Source organism: Stegodyphus dumicola, chromosome 3 (assembly GCF_044657685.1).
Source record: "Stegodyphus dumicola isolate Sdum_Otavi_A_Nest chromosome 3, ASM4465768v1".
Lineage (NCBI taxonomy): Eukaryota > Metazoa > Arthropoda > Arachnida > Araneae > Eresidae > Stegodyphus > Stegodyphus dumicola.
The window spans coordinates 123,135,913-123,151,037 of NC_140770.1; the positions used below are offsets into that span (position 1 = coordinate 123,135,913).

Here is a 15,125-nt window from a genome sequence, read left to right on the forward strand (position 1 = left end):
AGAATTTGCTAACAAAGGAACCAGGTTCTAAAAGCTGCCTTTCAAGAGTTTGATGTCCAACACCAGTTAAGTAATAAGAATGGTAGTTAAACTCGGGTTCAATTCTTGACAAATAAGCTGATTGTGCAGGAGATTTCCTCTTACACAACATGAATATGATCCAGTATCCTTTAAAATGTCTTCTAAGAAGACATATCCCTTCCATTCAGCTGACAGCTTTCATATGCTTTTCTACAATCCAAGAGTTTGGTAAGACTACTGAAAATCTCACAGGAATTACTTTGCTGCCAAAAACTGTTGACAAGGCAACATGATCCATTATAAATGATAAATGCCATTTCTTCCCTCATCTAATTTTGTTAAAATTGTTAAAATATTTAGAAATTCCCTTCTCAAAATTAAGCATAATAATAACCTGCCAAAAAAATTAACATCGGCCTTCTTCCTACAATGCACCAAACGTTCGCAATAAATAAACGAATTCATTTTATTTATTGAATATATCCAGATTTCTTTAAAAACAGAAGTCCAATAATACATGACTGCTTGATTTCTGAATGCCCATAATTTACGTTCAACACTGAACATAAGTAAATGAAATTTGATTCAGGAAATTCAGAATGGCAAATTTATTAGTGTTTTTTCACATGTACAGTAAACCTTCATGAATGCAGGAGTTACTTTACTAATACACTGTGAGAATGGCAAAACTGCATTCTGCATAATTCATTTTGTATGAAAAAATGCATCAGGTTTAGTTCAAATCAAGAGAATAAGTATAATCTAAATATAAAATAAAGCTATATATGTTGTAATTAAAAGGACAGAATGAAACAAAAGTTAATTTAAAGGATTTTTATTAGTATTTAGTAAGTATGTATATGACACAACTTTAAAAAAAAAAAAAAAAAAAAAAAAAGCTGATAATTTTTGTTCAAAACAACTCTTAAAAAGTTTTGAGATAAGGAGCACTGTTTTTCTAAGGCTGACATTAAGTGTTTTTGCTTCTTTTTTTATTTGGGCTAATATCAATTGCAAAATCAGACTATTCCCATGCCATTTTTAATTTAACAATGCGTTTAACTTCATTTAAGTTAAAGGCACTTAATTTACACTATCAACGTTTTTACTGTTACAGGATCAACCAATTCTTCATTTGTCATTTCTTGTTCATCATTCTCACGTAATTACTTCTCCTTCCACATCTTAAAATTTTACCACCAAATGCTTTTGCAATTTGTAAAATTTTTTTGGCTTCATTTTCACTTGATGGAAATCCTTTAAAATCCCTGACAACTTCTGGCCAGAGCTAATGCTAGAAAGCTTTCAGTGTTGATGAATTCACTTGTTCTCATGAGAGTTTAATCATCTCATAAATATGCCTGACATAATAAGCTTTAAAAGTTTTTATAACCCCTTGATCTACTGGTTGGATTAAGGAAATGATGTTAGGTGGAATTAAAAAAATTTCTATGTTTGGATACAATATCATGAGGCTGATCCTCTGCAACATCCTGCACATGAATGGAATTTTAGCATCAGATAAATGGAAATAATTATGATACCATGTATATATAACATTACATTTTGCAAATCCACACTTCGCAAAAGATTACTGGGTATGAAAATTAACGTTTGAACAAAATTATACCATATTTGTTACAAAGTTTGATTTCTGGAGTGAATTTATTTCATTACTGCAATTATTTAGCATTTTCAATGCTCTTTTTTTAAAATAATGAACACCAGAGTGTGGTATTCAAAAATTCTCTAATTCAATGTTATTTAGCTTATTTAACGTATGTTTGCATATATCACTGCTTTTATTATTAATTTTTTAATACGGTTAATTAGTTTTAAAATTAGGTGGCATCACATTAAGAATTAATTTGCAAATAATTTTTCATATGCTGCATTTAAACTTTGCACATCATAATTTGTTTAAATGCTGCTATGTAATTAAGCATGTTAACACTAGAGGTAAGTAGGAATAGATTTAAAACAGTATTCGTAAACAAACAGCTCTTGTATTATGAATGGAAAACATGGTAAATAACTTTTTGAGAAGTTATCTATGTGCAAATGCATGGAATGTAAAAGCAGCATATGAATTTGATTTACAGAATCATTACCTAAGGGATATAAAAAATACATTTCCTCATTTTTTTTCTTTCATTTAAGAGCATCTAAATAACATTTGAAAGTTATTTCATTGGTATGTATACAATGTTTTACAAAAAGATTTCTTTACTGTTCCAAAAGCTTTTGTTTCTTAAATAGGTAATTATAAATTTAAAGTATAACAGTTTTGTATTCATTATATGCTGATAAAATTATTCTCTGGTAGAAGTACATTTTAGTTATTTAGATATAAACAGTTTATATGAAAATTAGGCAGGGAAAGTATAAACATACATCAGACATGATCTATACTCTGCAAAATTCACTAATATGCACAATCCTCGGCCCTGTAGTATATATATTATTGGCATTCTACTCAAATATGAGCCTAATAAAAATATGCATTATTCTGAAAATATGCCTGATGAATTCTCAATTTAAGAAAACAAGGCAAATTTTTTTAATATTAAAATAATTATTCTATAACTAGGTGCAAAATATATGGCATCAAAAGCATTAATAGTGCAAATATTTATACAAATTTATCAGTTTAATATATTACAAATTATAGACAACAAACATACAGTAACATTTTTTAAATTCACAAACCTCAAGATCAAGGGTTATGTAAATTACAAGACATGCCTTTATGAGTTCTGGTTATATTTCTAAAAACTGCATTGTTTACACATAACTAGCTAAACAATTATTTAATCGGCCTTTATTAATTTCCCAAAAATGTTCAGTAAAGAAGAAAACAAATTTTTGGGGGAGAGCAAAGAATTTTAAATTAAAAAGAAATGCATATCCATCAGTGAAATTACTTTTATTAGTGATTTATGCTCTTAATCAAGAGAAAAACAAGTTAGTAAATATATTTTTCTTAAAAACCATTTATATGGATTTCCCTTGATCAACTCTCTCCAGATTCCATTCAAGTGCAGCTCGATTAGTAGCTTTGTGAAAGTATTAGAATTAAAACTATGGATTTACTCAAATAAGATTTTTGTTCTTTATTAAATTTACCATTTTTAATACAGTAAAAATCTTTAAAAGACCCATTTTCAAAAATTTAGCCGTATTCACTGCTGATGCACATAATCTTAAAATCACTGCTCAGAATGTTAAAAGAACCAGCTACCAGATGCATTTAAGCTGGAATGCAATGTCTGAAAAAATACGGACAAATAAATTCTGAACCATCTGACTACTTATAATGTGATTTCCAAGGGCAATATGAAAGTAACAAAAGTTGCTCATCCTGTTTTCACAGATATTTAATTATTCCTTCCATTTAAAAGCTTATCCAACTACATTGTTTAAAATTCAAAAATGCAATTTTTACAATATTTAGATTTTGAGACATATTTAAGTCAACAAAGAGCATTATTGGTCACCTAATTTTTTATACTTTATTCAGTGATTCTGCAAGCAATCCCATTGTAATAGCTTTAATTTTTCATATTCAGCTCCTCATGTTCCATGCCACATACCTCGTAATCCCCCCTTCCCAAAAAGTCTTGCATACAATGTGTTGTTTGTTGCTCCAAAAAAAGAATTGCAAATGGAAAAATTTGGAACTAAACACAAATTTGGTTCAAGGAATGTGAAGTAAACTTTGCCTGAAAACTTGTTTTGAAATTTTACCAAACTAAATAGTGTAATTTGTGTAAATATCAAATATTTTCATTAGTATACATATTTTTATTATTCTATGAAGTAAATCATTATATACTTAAGACTTATTTTTGTCTTTATATGAATACTCTTAATTTTGTTTTTATGAATATTGTTTTCATTAATGTTTTTCACTCTCTTACACAAAATATTTCTTAAACAAATCTTAGTTACGAAAATAAGCTATATATTTTAACTATCTAATACATTTAGATCTGAAATATGCAATAAAAAATTATGCAGTTTTTGCAGCTATTTTGATAGGAAAAAACTGAGCAGTCGTAGGATTACCAAATCCTTTCAAAAGTTTATTAACCACATAAAACTCAGAATTCATATTAAAAAACAACAGAATAAGCAACCAAAAATAGAGATTTTTTTCAAGCAAAATGTTTAGAGGGATTCCTGATCTTTGCTTACTATAAAAAGTGAACTGACATCGGATACAAAACCACTAATTTAATAATGAAATAAATGCTATTTTATGCTAAAATTTTCCTTTAAAAATATTTATAAATAAAATATGCTATTTTATGCTAAAATTTTCCTTTAAAAATATTTATAAATAAAATATGCATTTGTTAAAAGGTTTATTTTCATACAAGTACAAAATTAGTTAAATATGCTGGATTAAATTTCCCGAAAACAGAAGTTTTGCTTGCTTACATTAGAAATTCGAATATGGATTGCAGGCAATCATGAATTAAGCAGTGATGGACTTCTACTGAATTATTTTAAAAAATACAAACAATTTACTAGCCCATGTGACTGACTGATGCTATGCTAGCACAGCATACGACATGATTTGAAAAACAGGTTAGATACTTAAATAAAAACAACAATCTGTTTCTTTAAAAAAAAAAAAAAAAAAAAAAAAACTAAGTTTGGAAACAATTATAAAAATCCCATTAATAAATTTACATATTCTGCCAGTGAGCTAAAAATTAAAATTCTAAGCAATAATTTTTTAGAACTGCCTTAACTTAAAACTGTTTGTTATTTTACTACATCAAAAATCTCTCTTTTCATACAATGTTTCCCCCCCCCTTTTCCTTTCTCTTTTTTTTTTTCCTTTACAAAGAGTCATATTTTTAAGAGATATCTATTACATTTTTTAACAACAATCTAATGCTAAAATTTGCTTATAAAAACAGGGACATGCTCAGGCTGGCATATATTTTCCCACATTTTATTGAGAATAACACTTACTGTTTTTAATAAAACCACAGCAAACAATTTCTATTTGCTGCTGTAAAATTAACTATGAAAACAATGTACATTTCATTTTATAACTATAGTTCCTTTGCTAATTAATACATACTAGTATAATTTAATAATATTAAATCAAATTTCTTTTAAAAAAGAATCCAATTAAGAAAAGTTTTACATTACCTTAAAAAAAAATTTCTAAAATATTTTGCCAAGTGATGTGTTTTTGAAGTCATTTTAAAATAACACAATTAAATCTATAAAACACTTTTTAGGGGGGGGATATCCTTGGCATTCATGAAACAATACTCTTCAATAGTTACTTCAGTGTGGAGAACAGAACTAGGTTAGCAGTCAAGTTTGGGAGACAGAGTGGATTCTTGAGACTGGGAATTTCACACTGTAAGGATCTTAAGTTTTACTAACGTTTATTTTATTTTAAATCTTTACTATCACTTCTTATTTTCTACTTCCGGCCAGAATTATAAGCGTTAAAGTATTTATGCAAAGTTTGTCTGGCGAACGCCAAGTATTTAAGTTGTGGCTTTTTGCCAAGCGAGAGAGAGGGAGCAGTTAGTCGAAGCAGGCCGCTTACCTTAGAAGTTCTACTCAGTTGCTGGTTGCCTTCCAGGCCAGAGGTTTAATCCTCTTGATAATTTTAAACGTATTGTAGTGTTCACAGTTCTCTGTACTACATACGGCTTCCTGTTAATATAAGGCCAATCTTCCACGTTTATTATTTTAAAGTTAAATTAGAGTTTAGTTTTATTTTTATATTTTTACGTTTAGACCACAAGTAGTGGGTCTTTGTATTCCGAAGTACAGAAGTTATTGTAAATAGAGAAAAATAAAGGGTTTTGTATACCCTTCTTGTGTATCCTGTCTACTTCCCACAGTTATTGAACATAGCTTTAGTAAGCTCTCTGTTCCGAGTCAGGTCCTTGCATGTTCCCAAAGAAAGTAAGACGGAACATTGAACCTGATAGTGGTGCCCAACGAAGAAGAATAACCATGGCCGAGTTTCAAGAAGAACCCGTGCTGCCTGCAGAAGCAGCTCAGAATCCAGAAATGCCAGCTGCCGCCCTGGAAGGATTTGGTTACATCGTCCAGACCATGCGCGCTTCGATGAAACCAGAAGCAAAATTTAATGGAAACTCACCGGTAACCAGTTTTTTGGAAAAATTGGATGACCACTTCATGCTCTACCCCGTGCACGAGTTTCAAAAAGTTACCTTAGCTACCAGCGCTTTGAGGGGCCAAGCGCTTAACTGGTTCAAATGTATAGGCAGAAGTCTCTTGGGTCAAGCAGGAAGTCCCACCTATACTTACGAGAATTTCAAGACTGCCCTAGTAAAAGCCTTCCCTGTTGTAAAGGATTGTGCGAAATTAGAAACGGAACTTTTTAGTATATATCAGCAAAGAATCGAAAATCTCTCAAGCTTTATTTTAACAAAAATTCATGCCTTCAAACTCTTGTATGGAAACCGTCCGGATCCTGAGATAATTCAAGTGATTTTGTCGAGGTTACTGCCCCAAGTGCAAGACTTTATTGAATTAAGAAATACGTTTTTACACTGGAAAAGTTATTTGAGCTAGCAATCCAGTTTGAAAGTAGAAGAACGGCGGACATTGAAAGAAGACGCCAATATCAACAGCGAAACCAATTTAGTGCGCAAAGACTACAGCAAACTCAAGCACACGGCTACGGAAGCAAAGCGAATCAGTGGGCAAGGAAACCCGAGCATTCAAAAACAGCCGGCGAACGTCGACAGTTCAATTGCAATCCAGGAAAAAAGTCTCAAGGCCAGTGGAAAAAGAAGGAAAGCACGGAAATGAAAAATAATTTAAACTAAAACGGATTTCTGCTGACGGGAGGGTGCGGAAATCCGAAGGCCACGAAAACCCCTCTTCCTTCAAGTTAAATACAGTAATGGTGAAAAATTTGACTCTTGCGAAGATTGAAGTGTTGGTGAATAATATCCCAGCCACCGCACTCCTGGATACAGGCGCGCAGTGTTCCTGTGTGGCAGAAGATTTTTTTAGGAAGTATTTTCGGAAATACCGCATATATAATTCGGATAATACGACAGTGTTAGCGGCGCAAGGAGAAAAATGTAAGTGTATAGGGAAATTACCGCTGTATGTCCGTATCAAGGACGAACAAGTAAGGGTTATGTGTTTCATAGTAAAGAATCTGCAAGCACATATTATTTTAGGAATAGATTTTCTTTCAGAGGCACAAGCAACGCTGGATTTTAATGAAGCGTCCCTTAAGCTGACATTGAAACCAGTTCGTGGAGAAAAGGCTGAACCGCCGATGTTAAATCTTCACCACATGCCTAATGAAGAACAGCGAAGAATCCGACAAGTGGTAAGTGAATTTGCTTCATTATTTAGTGATATTCCAGGATTTACTCAGGTTACTAACCATAGTATTGACACCGGAGATTCAATGCCAGTTCACCACAAAGCATACCGGTATGATAAGAATAAGGAAAAAATTATAGATATGCTACGTAAAAAGATCATAACGCCCATCTCAAGTAGTTATGCTAGCCCGGTGGTTTTATGTAAGAAAAATAATGACTATCCTTTGACACATCCAAAAAGGTGGAGATTCGCAATTGACTACCGTAAATTAAACTCCATAACTAAATATCCGGTATATCCGTTACCTATTATTGAAGAAATTCTAAGGAACATAACATCCACCAAATATATGACGACTTTAGACTTAACGACTGGTTATTTTCAAATAGGGGTTAGGCCTGAGGACGTGCCTAAGACTGCTTTTATAACCAAGTCTGGCACTTATGCATTTTTGCGTATGCCGTTTGGCCTTTCAGGGGCGCCGGCAACATTTCAGCGATGTACGGACATTGTGTTAAGACCTGTTCTTGGAAAGTCCACATTTATCTATTTAGACGACATCATTATTACTAGTGATAATCTCGACCAACATGTACAGGATTTAAGACAGGTGTTTTCTTTATTAAGTGAGGCCGGTCTAAAAGTTAATGTCGAAAAGTGCAAATTTGCAGCCCCTGAATTAAAATATTTAGGTTACAAAATATCTCAGAAAGGAATAGAGACAGACGAATCAAAAATAATCGCTGTACAAAAGTATCCGACTCCAAACACGGCAAAGAAGCTCTCTTCTTTTCTAGGACTTTGTTCATATTATACGTCCTTTATAAAAGATTTTGCAGCTATCGCTGAGCCATTGTTAAAATTAAAATGGAAAAAGGCAAGATTCTCGTGGACGGCCGAAGCCAATAGTGCTTTCAAAAAATTAAAACAAGCATTAACGCAAGCCCCTGTGTTGAAATTTCCTGAAAAGGATGAAAATTTAGAAATTTCAGCGGATGCTTCGGATTATGCGGTAGGAGCGGTACTTTCGCAAAATCAACAGCCCGTGGCATTTTTAGCCGAACTTTAAATCAAACACAAAGAAACTATTCCGCGACCGAGAGAGAGGCACCTGCAGTTTTGTTAGCAGTGCAAAAGTTCCGAGTCTATTTTGGAAAGGTGCCAATAACAGTGTACTCTGATCATGCGGCGGTAACTAGATTGTACTCAGGGAAAAACTTATCCCCAAGGTTAATAAGATGGGCACTCAAGCTACAAGAATATAATCTGGTAATCAAGCATACCCCCAGAAAGGAAAATATCGTAGCAGATGCCCTATCCAGAATTAAAATAGATGAAGAAGGTAATACCGTAAAGGTGGCAATGCTCACACCCTGTACAATAAATTCCCGAGAAACTGTAATAACCGAACTGGGTAAGGATCCTGAGTTTGGAAGCATTTATGAGTATTTAAAGGATCCTGAAAATTTTAGCCACCACGATATTGTGGCGATAAGAAATAGGGCGGCCCATTACGAACTAATAGATGGTCTATTATTTTATACAAAAACTACGAATTCCAACAACGAATTTCGACCTGTTATCCCAGCTAGTCTTAGATTAGATATCCTGCAGGAGCTCCATGACAGCCCTTTAGCTTCTCATGCTGGTATTCGAAAAACTATCCAACGCGTACGCGAGGCAGTCTATTTTCCTGAACCGCGAAAGTTAACAAGGGCGTATGTCCAGTCCTGCCCAACATGTCAAGCAGTTAATTATATTAATTTCCGCCCGGCCGGGTTTCTAAATAGTATTAAATCCGAATTTCCAAATGAAATAATTGACATCAATTTATTGGGCCCTTTTCCAAAAAGTCAGTTAAATAAAAGTCGCTATCTCCTTGTTATGGTTGATCATTTTAGTAAGTGGACCGAAATTGTTCCCTTAAAACGAGCCTCCGCGAAATTAGTTACTGATTCTATTTTAAATAAATATATTTTAAAATACGGGGCGCCTCTAAAAGTTATATCGGATAATGGTCCTCAATTTGTAAGTAATGTATTTGAAGACATGTGCAAAAAACTGGGCATACGTCATTTAAAAATGGTCCCGTATCGGCCACAATCAAATATAGCGGAACGGGTCAATAGAAATATAGTGAAAATTATCCGTAGTTATGTTAAAAATTTTCATAAAAGCTGGGATAACTATGTCAATGAATTTGCTTTCGATCTTAGAACCGCAAAACATGATACAACAGGCAAAACTCCTGCTGAGTTATTTTTAGGTAGAAAGATTATAACACCGTTAGATAAATTATTTTATGTGCAACAAAGAGCCCCAGAATTTAAAATGGGTGATATAGAAAAACTAATTAAAGAAGCAAAAAAGAATACTGAAGTAGCACAGAGAAAACAAAAGCTATATTATGACTTGAAACGACGGGGAGTAACTTATAAAGTAGGGGATGAAGTATTAAAAAGTAAGCATTCACTTTCTTCAGCACCAGAAGATAAAACTGCCAAATTTTTTCCACGATTTGAAGGACCATATGTCATAGAAAAAATAACTCACACTGTAGTAGTGTTAAAAGCCAAGAATGGTGAAACCTGCTCCGCAAACATTGATCAAATCAAACCCTACTATGATCGTAATAAAATGCAAATATTTACAGATCTTTTGCAGGATCCGGCACGGCAGGCACAAACTCCAGAGGTGGAACAACGACAAGCACAAGGGCAAGCCATTAGGAGGCAGGAGCAATTGAAAAGAAAGTTTCCCCGTTGGAAAATTGAAGGTAACAAGAAAAAGAAGCCGTTCCACCGACCAGAAAAGAGAGCCCACGACCACCCCCAGAATGAAGAAGGGAGAAGTACGACGAATGCAAAGAGAGCCAGGAGAAATAACGGCAACTATAACCCGGCTCCCAAACGGAAGATTTACCCATCGGACAGAACTCTACGCAGCAAATGTCGACGAATTGCGGAAGAAACACCAGCTGCGGAGGCAAAGATACAAGGAAAATTTGAACGGCCAGCAACGAGATCCAAGCAGGAACGAGAGAGAAGTGTCCCGGTTCCGCCAAGACCAGCTGTCATCAAACGGCCAAGACCACAGGCAGAGGCGAAAAAGAAGGTCTTCAAGGGTGACCGAACTGGAGGGAAAAGAAAGCTCATAGAGGAAGGCACTGAAGGGAGAGCCCGCACAAGAAGGAAGATAAACCAAACGCTAATCTTTGCTACCTTCCAGGACTGGGCAGATAAAAGAATGTCCGAATATCACAAAGATAAGTAAAACTTTATGTTACTTTGCAATTTTAAATTTCTAGTTTCTAGTGAGAAATGTTTGTAAAAGATTGGCCTCGCGTTAGATTCTAGAGCTAAAAGTTTTCAACAAGGTCGTTTTAGACCTCAGTTTCAAACTAATTAACTCTGGCGGGAAGTATGTAAGGATCTTAAGTTTTACTAACGTTTATTTTATTTTAAATCTTTACTATCACTTCTTATTTTTTACTTCCGGCCAGAATTAAAAGCTTTAACTTATTTATGCAAATTTGTCTTGCGAACGCCAAGTACTTAAGTTGTGGCTTTTTAAGTTAATCTTTCATTCTTACTGCAAGTGGCAGAATTCAAGACGTTTTCCTTCATGTGAGGTCTAACTTTATCGCCAAAAAGGCGAGAAATGAGTTGTTACCTATTTTGGTATTATGTTTTTCAATTACTCGCGAGTAAAACTAAAATTAATATATAATAGGAATGTGTATATACTTGAATATTGTAAAAGTTATTGTATAAAATTTTATTTAAAAGATTCTGGCAAGAAAGAAGTTTTAGTCTGAAAGACTTTTGAAATGTAGTATTTCAATGTAGAAGAATTGGCACTTGCTTGGAAAAGAATAGAAGTTAACAATGTACTACTAATTTATGTATTAAAATGCGTAAAATTAACGGCATGTTAAGATGTCCTTATACAATGTGAACTGTTATGTTAAACGTTAAGAAATACTGTGATATGTTAAAAGTGAAAGTAATGCCAAAAATTTTTAACTTATTCGTGTGACTGTAAAAAGAGCCAAATTATGGTGAATATGTGTTAAAGGTTGAATGAATGTAGTTAGGCTCTCTGACGCTACACTTTAGAGTTAGCCACGTTCAGAATAGTACCTCAGGGTTTAGAGTTGAAGACAGGGTGTGTTACGAGGTCTTGTTATGTTGAATTTTAACACGTTAGTGTTTTGATTGTAGGCGGTAGTGTTGAACACTTGTACATAAACACGTTCGTGTTTGGTGTTTTCTTTTACAACACATATCAGAGAGCACGGGGAGAGAATTAAATAACGTCATCAATGAAATAAGAATGTTAAGAGAAATATAAATATTCATGTTACTTGCCATTTAATTGTGTAACATTTCATTAAACTAGTTTTCCTTCCAGATCTCTGGAAGGAACCAGATTTCCAGAAAAGAGAGCTCACGAACACCCCCAGAATGAAGAAGGGAGAAGGACGACGAATGCAAAGAGAGCCAGGAGAAATGACGGCAACTATAACCCGGCTCTAAAACAGAAGATCTACTCATCCGACAGGACTCTCCGCAGCAAATGTCGCCGAACTGCGGAAGGGCCACCAGCGGCGGACGAAAAGTTACAAGGAAAATTTGAACGGCCAGCAATGAGGTCCAAGCAGGAACACGAAAGAAGTTTCCCGGTTCCGCCAAGACCAGCTGCCATCAAACGGCCAAGACCACAGGCAGAGGCGAAAAAGAAGGTATTCAAGGGTGACCGAACTGGAAAAAAAAAGAAAGCTTCTAGAGGAAGGCACTGAAGGGCGAGCCCGCACACGAAGGAGGATAAATCAAACAACAATCTACGCTACTTTCCAGGACTGGGCTCAGAAAAGAATGTCTGAATATCACAAAGATAAGTAAAATTTTATGTTACTTTGCAAACTTAATCTTTCATTCTTACTGCAAGTGCAGATTTCAAGAAGTTTTACCTCATGCGAGGTCTACCTTTATCGCCAAAAGGGCAAGAAATGAGTTGTTACCGATTTTGGTATTATGTTTTTCAATTACTCGCGTGTAAAACTAAAGTTGATGTATAATAGCGATGTGTAAAGACTTAAAGATTGTAAAAGTTATTGTATAAATTTTATTTAAAACTTTCTGGCAAGAAAGAAGTTTTAGTCTGAAAGACTTTTTGAAATGTAGTATTTCAATGTAGAAAAATTGGCACTTGCTTGGAAAAGAATAGAAGTTAACAATGTACTACTAATGTATGTTTTAAAATGCGTAAAATTAACGGCATGTTAATATGTTCTTATATACAATGTGAACTGTTATTTTAAATGTTAAGAAATACTGTGATATGGTAAAAGTGAAAGTAATGCCAAAAAAATTTTAAACTTATTTGTGTGACTGTAAAAAGACTAAATCATGGTGAATATGTGTTAAAGGTTGAATGATGTAGTTAGGCTCTCTGACGCTACACTTCAGAGTTAGCCACTTTCAGAATAGTACGTCAGGGTTTAGAGTTGAAATTAGGGTGTGTTACGAGGTCTTGGTATGTTGAATTTTAACACGTTAGTGTTTTGATTGTAGGAGGAAGTGTTGAACACGTAGACAGAAACACATTCGTGTTTGGTGTTCTTTTACAACACATGTCAGAGAGCACGGGGAGAGATAATTAAAATAGTCATGAATGAAATAAGAATGTTAAGAGAAATATAATTATACATGTTACTTGCCATTTCATTGTGTAACATTTCATTAAACTAGTTTTCCTTCCTTCCAATTTGAATAAAAACTCCTGTTTAGATGCAGTACAGATGAAAAAATTGTGTGTCCTGGGAGCTGCTATTGTAAAAACAATTTTTTTTCTTTTAAATTTTTAGTTTCTAGCGAAAAATGTTTGTAAAAGATTGGCCTCGCGTTAGATTCTAGAGCTAAAATTTTTCAACAAGGTCGTTTTAGACCTCAGTTTCAAACTAATTAACTCTGGCGGGAAGTATGTAAGGATCTTAAGTTTTACTAACGTTTATTTTATTTTAAATCTTTACTATCACTTCTTATTTTCTACTTCCGGCCAGAATTATAAGTGTTAAAGTATCTATGCAAAGTTTGTCTGGCGAACGCCAAGTATTTAAGTTGTGGCTTTTTGCCAAGCGAGAGAGAGGAAGCAGTTAGTCGAAGCAGGCCGCTTACCTTAGAAGTTCTACTCAGTTGCTGGTTGCCTTCCAGGCCAGAGGTTTAATCCTCTTGATAATTTTAAACGTATTGTAGTGTTCACAGTTCTCTGTACTACATACGGCTTCCTGTTAATATAAGGCCAATCTTCCACGTTTATTATTTTAAAGTTAAATTAGAGTTTAGTTTTATTTTTATATTTTTACGTTTAGACCACAAGTAGTGGGTCTTTGTATTCCGAAGTACGGAAGTTATTGTAAATAGAGAAAAATAAAGGGTTTTGTATACCCTTCTTGTGTATCCTGTCTACTTCCCACCATTATTGAACATAGCTTTAGTAAGCTCTCTGTTCCGAGTCAGGTCCTTGCACGTTCCCAAAGAAAGTAAGACGGAACATTGAACCTGATAACACCTGGCTGAGAACTATATTACGATAGTGCTACACGTTCCAGAGTACTGTTATTCATTTAGAACCAGTTGCCATATTCTTGTGGCCTTCAAAAGTGAAGCCTCTTCAGCAGGCACCTGAGAACACATAGTGAGAAGCCAGGCTTAATCTTTTCCACAATTTTCTTAAACCAAGTGGTCAACAGTCATACTCTTTTGAATTCTTAACACTTTCCTTCCCATGCAAAACCAAATGTAACATTCAAATACACAACCACAGGGTAAGGTATTCTCTCAGTAAACACACTTTAACATTTTATAAATGTTTGCTGCTTACTTCTGTAATTTACAGAAAAACCTGATGTTCCATGTGGAAATCCATGACAATGTGAACAAGAGGAGCTTCAGTTAATGATCTTCAGAGCTGAACACATCTTTACTTTTGTAATTCTTAATATGCGATGAAAAAACAGAAATATATTGTTACAATTCTGTACACAATGGGCTTCTTCTTTGAAGGTGAAATTTTTCCGCTTCGTTCAAACCACCTTTGAACTCTGTCATCAAGAACAACAAAAATTTTACAAACAATCTAACTAGGATTTTTAACTTTTTAAAAATAAAAGAGCATAATATGATGAAAATAAATTTTTGGGTTTTCCATCCTCAGCACTGCTCTGTAACAAAATTTATGCCACAATACATGCTATAATTATGCAATGTAAGAAGGAAAGCCTCTTTCAACATCTGCTTCGATCAAGACCACTCCTTATCAACAGTAATAAAATAATTAAAAGAAAACATACTTTCCTCTGGAAAACTGCAGAGCTTTCTGTATGAACAAATAATTTGATACTATACATATTTATACATATTTACTGAAAAGGTAACAAGCTTAATTTGGAGTTAAACACCAAGCGCAGTTTGCAGAGCACCGAGCCCAATTTCAACTTTAAAGATAGTTTTTGTAGTGAGTAAATGTATTTATTCCTAACTCCATTCTGTTTTAAAACGATTTATTTAGAAATGACATTCCGAGAAGTTGTAGATATAATAAGAAATATAAATAAAACATTCCGCAAATAAAACATCTGTCTCAACATTTATCAAAAAAAGACCAAGTAGAAATATAATTCATAGCCATAAGTACATAAGACAGCCACAGTACTGCTTTCATATTATTACCAATAATAATTACAC

At 33.9% G+C, this 15,125-nt stretch overlaps 1 protein-coding gene across 2 annotated transcripts in view; it reads right to left on the bottom strand.

Annotated features, from left to right (window-relative positions):
• Positions 1-15,125, bottom strand: part of LOC118195735 (uncharacterized) — a 111,814-nt gene that overhangs the window by 35,408 nt on the left and 61,281 nt on the right. The window lies entirely within an intron of this gene.